Here is a 13,022-nt window from a genome sequence, read left to right as displayed (position 1 = left end):
AATCCTATTTAGCATGATGCTGCACCTGTTCTCCCGATTATGGACAGCTCTGGCTCCACATATTCCTCCCTATCCCCATCACCACCAGCAGCAGCCTGTCACAGCCTGTGACTGAAGACATATATAATTTGGCAGCATCTGCATACAGTGCTTTTAGCTTTTTTTCCTCATGCTTTCTCTGCACTTTTCCTTTTTTCTCCAGAAAACACCTTAACAACACAAGACCGGTATAGACTGGAAAAACAAAAATTTGGTGATTGTGACTAATCACATTCAGAGAAAATGTTGAGCAAGTTCAATTATAGAGGGGAGAGGAGGGTTCACATCTGGAATGTGGTGTGAGAGGACAGAGAGAGACCATAAAATGTTGCACCATGAAATGAACTGAATTTAATGTTGGCCTGCCAGTTAATGTTGGCAGTAACAAAACAAACAAAAAAATAATATTAATAAATAAAACAGACCAGCCCACGCAGATCTAAACAGACCGGCCCACCGGGAAATATTCCTGCACTTTCCGATGGCCAGATCGCACTTGTCTATCCATCAATAGCTTCAATGATAAAATGCAGATCTGTAACCTAATGGTCTGTGCGTACAAATCTGTTTGCACCGGCCGCCATGAATAATAGACAGACTCAGTGAACTGGTGCTGCTCCTGCTTTGCTACCGGCGCGGGCACATTTGTTTCCGTTGTTTATAAATACCCGTAGTCAGTCACACGGACTCCTTCAGACACACAGAGATTAATATGTGCTCTAACCCTGAAACGATTGAACTGGAGATGATGACAAATGTCACACTGGAAAGGACATGCAGTCCCCCGATCATTCACTGTCACAAAGTTTGCCCGGAGCTGCAGAGAGGTCCGGTCGCTTGCAGGAAGGAGATGTCCTGGTGTAGGAGATCATCATTTACATTGCTGGCCCAGCCAAGACATTGCTGCCCTTTTGCCATTTTCTTTTTACAGTAAAGCTCTAAATTAGCCCTATAGCATATGGATAATACAAATATACCTGCTCCCAAAATGATTTTTTTAAAAAGCTGTTAAACGATAATCTGTTTAACTACCACCACATCTGATATAAGACCTTTGAAGGCTTGTGGCATTCACTTCCACTGGTATGTTTCCAGACGTTGCCAACTTATGCAACTTGGTATTGTAGTACAGTTGGCACAATGAGCAATTGACTCAGCTCCTCAACACATGGAACTCATTCCACTCTTTTTTTTGTTTGTTTGGAAGTTGGGAGGGGGAAATCACATTATCTGTAGTCATATTTTTAGATGCTTTCTCATCATACTTTGCTCCTTCATATACATTCCAACAGATATTTCCGAGGAGGACAGTGAAAACAGCTTTGACTCCTCAGCACAGGGCACGTGTAATGAAGGTCCCATTGTATATGTCTGAGCAAACTCCCAACGGTAACCTTTCAGAAGAAACCAGCATTATGCCTGTAGTCAAAAGGGTTCACGAACAGTAACCATTTTATTTTGGGTATGTAATTTTCAGGCTTGTGTTTAAAAAAGGGGGCAATGCAGAAGGAGTTAAAGTAGACCATAGTATTTATTTACGTTGACAAATTACAGTGACTAAAACAGAATAACCAGAGCAATTAATAATATGCTTTTGCTGCAGCACTAAGAAACTGCGACTGTGACCAACTTTGGTCTAAAGGGCACATTATCAGTAGCTCAATACTATCAACCAGTTGTAATATTTAAGACAATGAACACTGTGTGTTTGTGCCCATTGAACCTTAAATAACCTAATGACATTTTTCATTAAGTCTGCCACTCAATTAAATGCACGTGGTTCCTTTTTTCCTTTGCAAAAAAAGAGAAAGGTTGGGCTAGTTCAGCAGACAATGAAATAAATTCACTGGAGTGTGTCTATGAAGAATACACTACTTACATTCATTTGAAAGTCAAAGTTAAGAACACATTTTGATTGAATCCAGGGTACTGGCTTTAACAAAAGAATTTGGGATTAGAGAATTCTTGTCAGATTTGAAGTTTTTCATATTCCACTCCAGTTTTGGTTAGCTAATGGTATTCTAGACACAAAATATATCATGGAATTAGATGCTGTCATACTATTCAAATGATCCTCTCGAAGGTAATGGGTTTCTTAGTTGGGCAGTCAAGGATTATTTTTGAATGTTAAACCGAGACTTGCATTGACTATGATTGCAGTGCATGTCTTGATCTATTGAGGAATTTCAATAGCTTATTAATGCTCTCAAAAAGCACCAATGGGAATATTGAATAAAACTCTTTAATCGTGTTGTTTTATTATGAACACAGAAAATATCCATTCTTTCAGAGGTTTTCTTCACTTAGTTTGTAATCTCATACACTATACCTCCTGCTGATTTGCTCTATTATTGTGTATTTGACTCACTGAATGGCTTTTGATCTTCAGACAACATATAATTTTAGACAAAAGGAAACTGAGTATACACAAAAACATGTTTAAATGATTATTTAATTTAATAAAAAAAGTTACCCACACATGGAATCAGGAAGGGGGGGGGGGATATTTTGTCAAGGCACTGTATGTATTCAGTTTTAATATATTGAAATGTATATTATATACTTCAATATATACAATACATATTTTGACATATAAAGCATATGGCAGTTGTTAAACATATTTATTATCTTTCAACAAATACAGTGCTCCCACATTATACTGGCAGTAAAAAAACCAAGGGCTAAAGGTGGTGATAAGTGGAGGTGGCACTAAATTAAAGGTGAGGTGGGGGAACGCCTTGCATGCGTAATAATGGTGCACGACTTTGAAAAATAAACTTTTACTGCTCCTTAAAACTCTAATGCATTATTTTTTTTTTTTTTAAACACACACACACATTAATGTTCTGCAATAGTTCTGATATAGCACGTTAGGAAAAAGCTTGTACATGAGGAACTGCTGGCAGTAGGCGAGGATGGAGGTATACCAGAGGACGATATAGTGTGGGAACACTGTAATAGTCTTGTATCGCTGCTTGGAAACTCAATAACTATCTCAGGAGAATAACTTTAGTCAATCACATAAAACATTCACATGAATCTAACTTTTGGTCAAGGACCAATCTGCTTAATGATTAATAAAGTACATTGCTGCAATGATAGCAGTACACCATAGGTAATAAAACATGTGTGTGTGTGTGTAGGGGGGGGGGGGGGGGGTTGTCTGAAATAGCAGTTCCTCCTGATAACTTTTGATCTAATTTGACCTTTAAATTACAACTTGACTGGCCTGTATAGAGCATTAACAATGACTGTGATGGCACTGCTGAGAGAAATGCAAAGGGAATTTAATATTTTAAGTCTGCTTAAGTTATCATCAGCTTTTTGGCACACACTGGCTCATGGCAGGGACTGCAGAGCAAAGACTACATTTCATCATTTTTATTTTGAAAATGAATTTGCTTGTTTTGATTATATATTCATCATAACAGATACTGCAAAAGCAGACATGGAGCATGATATATTGAACTAGTACCTTGTTTACCAATACTCAAAATACAAAATACACAACACTCACTTATATTTAATGGCAGTTTATTTTATAATTTCCCTCGACGGCTGAAAGTGTGTATCCCCTTCACATACACGCAGCTCATCAGCTACATTTCCGTAAATATTATAATTCACTATAAATCCCCAAGCACTGTCCGCATTTCTCCCTTAAAATTTGCTGCATGTGACCAGTTCTTTAATCCTCTTATCAGCCATTTGCATGCTCCAGCTATCTGCACCCCTGGCTTTTCTACATGCAAATGTTCACTTGTGAAATTTAACATTTGGTCTTGTATTTACTGTAGATATTGTTACTGAGAATCTATTGAGCAGGCTGAGATTTAGAACTTTGCACAAGGCTGTATTATGTGAACTACTGCTGAGCATATGTTGGTACAAGAGGCGGTTCAAAAGTTGCTTAGTGTATATACAGTGAGCTCCATAATGTTTGGGACAAAGACATTTTTTTCTGTTCTTGATTTGCCTCTTAGATTTGTAATTAAACAATTCCCATGTGGTTAAAGTGCAGATTCACCGCTTTAGTTTGTATATACTTTAGTTACACAATGTAGTAATTACAGCAGTTTTTATGCATAAAAGCCTGTGTGCGACTGTGTGCGAATTGTGGACTGTGTGGTTTGTGGGGAGAGGAACATTGGAACTTGTTACAGTAACGTTAGGCGTTTTGCTATTCGTAATATTCAACTTAAACATATCCATGATCACCTAGAAGCCATACATCAGTAATGTCACGTGACGAAACGGTGACACAAATCAGAGTTGCTCTAAATGTAGCTTTCGTGTGTGCTCCCAGGTTATTTAACCACAGCATCTATACTGTGACTGGCTTCACATACAACTTGTATGTTTACCGAGTCTTATCCTTTCTGTGCACACAGAAGTGTGTTCATTTTCAGGTCTGTGCCCCGATGGGAATTTGTAAACTATCAATTGCACCAAGGACTTTTGGGAGAACAAATCATATGTACAAGTTTCAGTTGACACCTGCGTTGGGCCTGTGGAAACTGAATGAAATCAGTATTTAAGATACGTTGTTGCTTTATGGACACATCTGGACCGAGGGTTCGCTTATTCCATCGCACCGCCAGACAACCCAGAGAAAGCTGTTATTTGCAAGGAACTGTCAACTCTTACAAAAAAGTTATTTAGAAAAATATGCCGAAAGTATGCCGTTTCTGAACTAAATCACTGAGAGGGTAGACTACTTAAAGTGCACTTTCTTTTCACTTTCCAGAAGTAAATGGCTTTAAAATAAAGTATATCACTTATGGAAGCAGATGTTAGAATAAATGGTATAGGCTAATATTCCAGGCAGTAGCTTACTTTAGATATAGTTAAAATGTGCTGAATTTATGTTTTATAAAATAGCGCACTTAAAACATACAAAAATGTATACTTTTAGAAATAAACTTGATGTACTTAAGCCTATAGTCCACTTTAAAAACAAAAAGTTTATGCACTGCTTTTGTGTAATGGGACACTTGAAGGGAGACTGGTATAAGGCCATGTTAGTGATTGACCTTAGATTTCTGTCAAGAAGACCAGAAATATTACATAAATGTAATATATCATGCCATGGAAATCTGTATTGTTCATTATCTCCTTAGTTATCTAAAGTGTGGGTGTGATCACAGAAGATTCTTTCTGGAGCCTGCCTCTGTCTCTGCAATATAAGAAGAAACACCGTATTTATGAGGGAAAAATTGGTTGTGCAAGAGGTATGTAGTCATCAGTTTTATTTCCGATTCCCAACAGAATCAATTTGATGAAACGTGTTTTGATGAGATTGCGATCTGTAAGAAAATTTGAAAATCACTTTCGTGAAACGAGCCCCTGATTGTTTTGGTGGCTAGTTGGCTTCAGTTTTCTCTTCAGCATAAGAACCACACGTTCAGTTGGATTCACTTTGGGTGAATGACTTAACCAGTCAAGAATTTTCAATTTTTTGTCTTTTAGAAACGCTTTGTTGCTTTAGCAGTATGTTTTGGATCATCGTCTTGCTGTAGGATGAAGTTCCATCCAATAAGTTTGAGAGGCATTTGGTTGAACCTGAGCAGATAAGATGCTTCTGTACACTTCAGAATTCATTCTGCTGCTATCAGCAGTTACATCATCAATGAAGACGAGTGAGCCAGTACCTGTGGCAGCCATACATGCCCAAACCATAACAGCACCACCACCATGTTTCACAAATGAGACAGAGTGCTTTGGATCTTGGGCAGTTCCTTTTGGACTCCTTACTTTGGTCTTGCCACCACGCTAAGTGAATCTTGGTCTCAATTGTGCACAAGACCATTTTCCAGAACTCTGCAGGCTCTTTGGGGTACTTCTCAGCAATGGGTAACCTGGCCATCCTGTTTTTGCAGCTAACTAGTGGTTTGCATCTTGCAGTGTAGCCTCTGTTTGTGAACTATTTTGTGGAAAGTACTCACTGACACATCCACATCTGTTTCTGATCTGATGACAGGTTTTTAAAGGTTTTTCTTCATTATGGTGAGAATGTTTCAGTGATATATATATATATATATATATATCAATGGTAACTTTATGCATATACTGTGGAGAGATACGTTTATTTGTATCTTTAAACAGCTGCGCTACAAATAGAAAAAACGAAACATTTTTGTAACAATTTTGAAACATCTTTTGCCTGAAGGCCACAAGAAATAACGTCATTCAGAGAAGATATTTCTGCACATCTGTCAGTGATAATAATAGAGCATTCATTGATGCTGAGGCTCTTTTAAATCAAGGATATTCTGTGAAGTAAATGGTCAAATCTACAGTGTCCCTCAAGGTACACAAAGAGAACTGCCCTTGAGGGCACAAGGTTTAAAGGTGTTCTTGGAGTGTATCCGATTCAAACTGTGCCCTTTGGGAAATAAAAATCGGTAATGATTTTCTGCAGTAAGTTCAGTGTGTGACAAAACATTTCTAGGAATCCATTGGGTTTGTCAAAAGCATATTTCACCTGCTGTCTCTCGTACCAAAAATGCAGTAACCAACAATGAACTGAATTATTAAATAAATAAATGCACCCAATGGCTAAAAATCTCAAAAATACATATCTTTTATAAAGAGTTTTTTGTTTTTTTTTTAAAGAAAATTTTCAGGTTTTAATCTGAATGAACAATCTGCATTCAATGGACTGAAATCAGTCACTTTAAATCTTGTTTGAATATGAAAGCAAATAATGTACATTTATTATTGGCATAATTAGATCATATTTTGCAACCTGTGGTCATAATTGTAGCTGTAATGTGTGCCGTATGATTGTTTTGCATTGTACAGTCTCTTCAGAATGAAAAATTACAGTTTCTGAGAAGCTTCAATGAATCTTTGGAGGATCACACGATCTGGGCAGTTTCCCTTCTCCCGACTGTTTGACTATAGCAACAATTAGACACAGTCAAGTTAAAAGGGTAAGCATAGGAATATTTTTTATTGCCTTGCAGCTAACCGGATACTGTAGCCAGAAAACATGTTGTCACTCCCTCTACCTAAACAGGAGTGACAAGATAGTTTGTATGTTATTACTTGTAGAGTGCCACAAATGATTCATGTATTTATTTGCGTTACTATTTATAATGCTAATAGCAATGATCTCTCGCTGCTTGACTGCTTGTTTATTTACTGCTTCTTGTTGATATTATGATAATATCCATAGATTATGCACAGACTATTTTTCTGATTTATGTTTCTGATTTAGGTCCCCAAATATATCCATTTTATTTTGTCAGTGAGCTACATCCACATAATCAACTGATCTCCAGGGAACAAACCATAGAATTTCAACTGAGTGGTTCAACAAAATTCCAGATTGCCTGGTTCATTAAAAGTAGTTAATCTGAGACAGGACATGTGGGAAAACTCTGCACCCTGGAAGAGCTTGCACCACCGTTCCCTCAATTTTTTGTTTGTTTTGATTTATCATTTACCAGTTCTGTGGCAGAAGAAAATGACTTATTTGTTCAGATTTGTCTCATAGTGTGTGCGGTTATTTTGAAATGCTTAGCCGTGTTGCTATGATGGTGGTGCAAAGAAACTGAAATTCAGCAATGAGCAATAAGGGGAGTGGCTCTCACAAGAGACCTTGAGGGAGAGTTTTATCATTCTTCCTTCTTCTGGAGATTAAAGACTTCAGAACATAGAGTCTAATAGCTGAGCTTTAAGCAATGCATTAAACGAAATGGTAGAGTCATGTGAGCTGAATTACTTATTGTTCAGCACGCAAGAGCTGTACAAGGGAGGGCGAGAAAAAGACAGAATCAGATTGTCAGTGAAGGAGTGAGACTTAAGGATTCATCTCCTGCTTTCCGTGTCCCTGTCTCAACCATAAATAGCAGTGGGAGAAGTCGAGATTATAATGGCTTGAAAGAGAATCCCTGAAACAATCAGATCTCTGTAGTCTTATCTTGTCACTACTTCTGCTGTGGTGCAGGCACGCTTAGCCGAAGATGGCTGAGAATGAGATGTAGAGATACGGAGACACACACACACAGCATGCAGTTTGAGAGCACGTTGCACAGTCTGCGTGAACATTTTCCTCAGCTTCTCAGTGTCACTGTAACCTCCTCAAAATCACAAGCATTGAAAAAACATTCTGATTAATCAAGATTAATTAAGATTATGTCACTTAATGTGCTATTAACAGTTTGCTGTATGTTGACATAGAGATGTTTAAAAAAAAATGTAATCCATTATGCTGTTGGGGTGAAAAAATGTAAATTTATTTTGTAGAATTGTTCCAATATATCAAACAGAGGCATGTTTCCTAGTTTTTTTTTTACTGATGAAACAGTATCTTTTCACTCTCAAGTCAAAATAAGAAGCCCCAACACAAATCTCGTCTGATCATTGAGACAGAGTTGGCCTGCTACCGTCCACGAAATAAACCAAGCTGGTTTATTTCCCTTCGACAGCAAGTACAGACTTTTCCTCCAATATCTCCCTTGCGGCCAGACCCAAGTGGAAGATTTGTGCACATTCCAAGTCACCTTGACTGGAACCCATCACGACCACGACTTTAAAGAAGAAGTTTCTCAAGAGTACCTGTGCACCTGCCACAAACCTTGGACCAGCTGACGAGCTGATGCATCACCTAACGGAATATTATTGCCGTTAAGTATTTAAAGACATTTTATTTAACACTGACAGCAAAAAATAGGATAGTGTAAAAACTTGTAATACCTGATTGGGTCATTTTACCGCTGTTTGTTGTTGTTTTTTGTTTCGTTGTGCGTAATGTTGGAATAGCAAATTCAATGACCTTAGTTGTTTTAATTGCCAAAATTTATGTAAAACATTTATGAGACTGATTAAACAAAACTAAGCACGTAATACAGAGTGGGGTGTCATTAACCCATAACATGAATTAACCTTCGTCAAGTGATAGTACTGTTAACCTCTATCATTTCCTCTGATTAAGAATCGTATATCATTACTCATTATGCAAATTATTGTTTTCAATCAGCCTATTCACATATACATTATCATAGCTAATAAATATATTTCCTTCATTTCCAAACCATTGCCGTGTCTATATTATTCCATTAATTTGGGCTCTACTGACGTACAGAACTCTGGTTGTTGAATCCAATTCTCCTGAATAAACCTTACCAAACGTCGCTACATATGTTTATACGTATGCCTGTCTTTCACATGTTTTCTTCCTCTATAGCAGGAGTGTCAAACACCGGTCCTGGAGGGCTGCAGTGTGTCTGCAGGTATTTGTGGTTTCCTTTCAATCAGCAACCAATTAAGCCCTTGAGAACAAGGCGTGTGGACTCTTTAGCCAATCAATGACTTAAATTATTCACTCATGCTGAAATGCACTGAAAGCCAGCAGGCACTGTGGCCCTCCTGGACTGTTGTACGACACCTTTGCTCTATAGATACTCCTAAATATAATTTTGCCTTTGTCTGACATCCTAGTTCACTCACTTGTATATCTGAAGCTTATAATGATGACTGAAAGGTGTGAACACATCTCGGGCTTTTGGCAGCACGGAAAATGCACTTTGGGAAATGCACTTTGACAGGCATGCTGCGTCCTGAGCAGCACTCTCTGATAATATTAATTACAGGAAGCCAAAAAATAAAATCAATAAATGAAAAAGAAACCGATGCGATATAGCTGAAGGTTGAGGACTACCTAAAGAAGAATAATATACTTGTTTGTTTTTTAGTTTTGACTTTGCCTTTTCTCCTCTGTCTAACACATAGCCTGTTTCCACTATTGTCAGATATAAAAATTCAGATTTTAAGGACTACACATCTAAATTAAATTCATTCAGTTAATTATTGGTCCTCATGTTTAAATGGAAGCATTACTTTCTTTGTTAACAACCACAGTTTTAAAAATAAATGATGACCCAAAACTGTGAGGTGGTGGCACCTCTCACTCTGATTTCTGTGGGTTAATTGACCCTGACGAGGGGCAGGTGTGTGAGTGCTATGGTGAGGTGATGGCACCTCACAGGCATTTGCTCTGAGTTAACTGTTCCTGATGAGGGTCAGGTGTGGGAGGCCTATATCTAGCCCCTGATTTCTGGGATTCAGCACAGACTCATTGTTTGTCATGCTCTTGGTGTGTAGGGGTGTAAGAATCGGCAGAAGTTACCGCATTGATCCTATCTGCCAGATTTGATCACCATTTAGTTTCTTATCGAGCTGATTATCTCTTTGTGCTGTGGAGGGCATTTTGCCCTCGTCTCTTTAGTTTTCCTTTTGTTTTCTACCTGCCAGGCTACGAGTGTCCTTTTTCTTTTGTAAATAACTCCACTCTGTTTTTCTAGTGGGGTTTTTCTTTCTGGGTAGCTACGCTGCGGCGGTGTTTCATTTCTTTTAGTTTTCTGAGCCCACTGACAAGTTTCAGTGAGTGGAGGGAGCGATTTATTTAGCTCTTATTTGGTATTTCCTCTGTCCCTTTCTCTCGCTCGGCGATTTTGTGGTTACCCCTCGGGGTTAACTTTTAGATCCTCCTCGGTCCAATTGCGTCCCACCTTCCCCAACTGACACAAAGTTTGGAAAGGGAAAAATAATTAATGTATGTCAAAGGTGTTTCCACTGTGCAAATAATGCAGTGTAATACAGTACTAATGGCACTCCAGTGACTAGACACCCTGTTTAACAGAAAACATAGTTTCATGCTTCTATGGGTATATATATATGCAGAACATTATCAACTTGCTCTTAAGGAAAACCGCCAATGTGCTAGCTAGAGTTTACAAACACTTCTGTATATCGCACTGAATAATCGCCACTGATTTATTCAAAGTTCTCGTAGCAATTCTGCTTCAGCCTTCCCACAACCCCCTGGGGTTAAGTTACAAAGTGAACAGCATAATCTCCCAATGAAATCGCAGCTCACTTGCTGTACTGAAACCATAGTATCAAGTCATTATTTAGGCGATATGCTCTCGTTTTGCAACGGCACTGTTTTGTAAGATGGAAAAAAATCATGTGCACCAAAATGACATTATTATTATTATTAATTATATTGCATTACCCAAAATGTGGCCATTTGTATTTTACAAGTCACAAGTCAGATGCAAATCAAAGTTCTTTGATCAGTTGCAATAAAAAAAAATGTCGATTCACAGGTTTCTTTTCATTTGTAATTTAAAAAAATATATATTTAGTGCAAAAGTGTTTATGCAAATTTTTCTTAAATCTTTCAAATGGGGTGGGTGTACTCTTTGAAGAGAGTCTGTCAGGTGCGGAGATGTTAGCTGAGTGCGCTTGCTGTCGCAGCTGTTTACAGCTGATGGACTGTCAAATGGGACGGAACAGCCGAGGCATTTGTCCAGGGAGTAGCGTACGCTGACGCCGGAGCTCCTCAGGCTGCCACCCGTGTGTCTCCGCGGGCGACGCCGTAGACATGGCGACACCGGGCCTCGCCCCTCCCCCCTCCCCCTCCCCCTCCCGAGCCCCATAAGACGCGGCGGAGAGCTGAGATGCAATTTTCATCCAGCTTATCAGATTGGAGAGAGAGCATCTGGTGTGTGAACATCCAAACTTCCCGTTCTTGTCAGTGCAAACTCGTCAATGTGCCGTTGAAAGTATGTCTGCTAACGAGGTGTTTACACAGAATGGATTCATTCTACATTTTTTTTTAAACTCCAGAAAACTATCTTCATTCAATGGTAATTACCACTTTTGCTAAACGCAATATTAGAGAGCCAAATGACATTCAAACCAAGTTGCAACATTGAAATGCTATTACTGTATAAAGTATGTTGATATTTAATTTTAAGTGATTTTAAAAATGCATATAGCTCACAAAGCTATCATAATTTAAATGAAATACTATGTTCAGTTTACTCAATCAAAATTTAATGTGGTAGTTTAGGACTCCAGATGGGTCTATCTATAAACACCATGCAAATTGACCCTTGGTAAAATACCTGCATCTGAACCATTCTCTAGAGCATACTGTTTTCGTACTGCCAATGGTAGGCCAACTGAAGTGATCAATAGCAGTGTCAATGCCACTGACCAGGCCGCAGACATGGATGAGAACATCAATGATGGACTGCTCGATCGCAGCCTGCAAATAGTATGGGTTCAGACAGCCCTGAGGCTTAAAAAGCAGGCTGACTCCAAATTTACTGCTGAGGGGGTCAAAGTCCATAAATTATTTTGGCGAGGCAGATAAAATACACACCAGGTGGCAACCCTGAAATCAGCAGAACTTCACAAATGATTGATAAGGACTTCAACTGCCTGCAAAATGCAATTTTATAACGCAAGGGCTTTTGACAGCAAGCAGACTGTGACCGCACATCACACGTATCCATTACTCGAAAAACAGTTATTTATTTATTTATCTTTTTGGTAGGATTTTGTATTCCGAGTGATACTTTGGTTTTATACGTTTGATTCTGTTTTCAGCCCAGAGATAAAATATGGATCCATTGCACACCTACAATAAAATATGTCCGTTTCACATAACTATGAGCATGGTCTGTTTGATGTCATTTATCAGGCTAATTACCTTCAAGGGAAGAACATTTATCAGTTAATTGTTGCTCCCAAAATATCAGTACATATCTTCCAAATTAATTATGGTGCTGTTTGAGAACTAACTTTTGAATGTGAACTGCAATTATACTGACCACATGAGTACAATGACAACACCTGTGTACTATTATTATTCCAAATACAAAAATACGACTAAAATACTGATACCAGCTTTGGTACCTCAATATCAATAGAAAATCAGTGTCACGGTAAACAACTGTAACGAAGAATTTCACACAAAAATTAAATGTAAACTTAACATTTCTTTTCAAAAATGTTCATTAACAAAACATGTGATACACAAAATGTGAAAGTTACTCGAGGCCAGGCTAGCCTATCTTGCTCTCTATATATTCAGTTTGTAAACTTAGCTGATAATTAGCCTTACATGACAAATACGTTCATGCATCAGCCCTTGCTGATGTAAATACTCAGTAAATATTGGA

At 38.3% G+C, this 13,022-nt stretch overlaps 1 protein-coding gene and 1 long non-coding RNA gene across 2 annotated transcripts in view; both read right to left on the bottom strand.

Moving 5' to 3' along the window:
- LOC135236071 (opioid-binding protein/cell adhesion molecule-like) overlaps nucleotides 1-13,022 on the bottom strand; it is a 296,427-nt gene that overhangs the window by 161,218 nt on the left and 122,187 nt on the right. The window lies entirely within an intron of this gene.
- Nucleotides 8,261-8,974, bottom strand: LOC135236954 (uncharacterized). Its single transcript, XR_010324718.1, has 2 exons — nucleotides 8,743-8,974; nucleotides 8,261-8,653 (listed from the first exon to the last, which is right to left on the bottom strand). It is a non-coding gene; the product is annotated as an uncharacterized LOC135236954 (long non-coding RNA).

Source organism: Anguilla rostrata, chromosome 12 (genome assembly GCF_018555375.3).
Source record: "Anguilla rostrata isolate EN2019 chromosome 12, ASM1855537v3, whole genome shotgun sequence".
Taxonomy (NCBI): Eukaryota; Metazoa; Chordata; class Actinopteri; order Anguilliformes; family Anguillidae; genus Anguilla; species Anguilla rostrata.
This window is presented reverse-complemented; position numbering and strand designations above follow the sequence as displayed.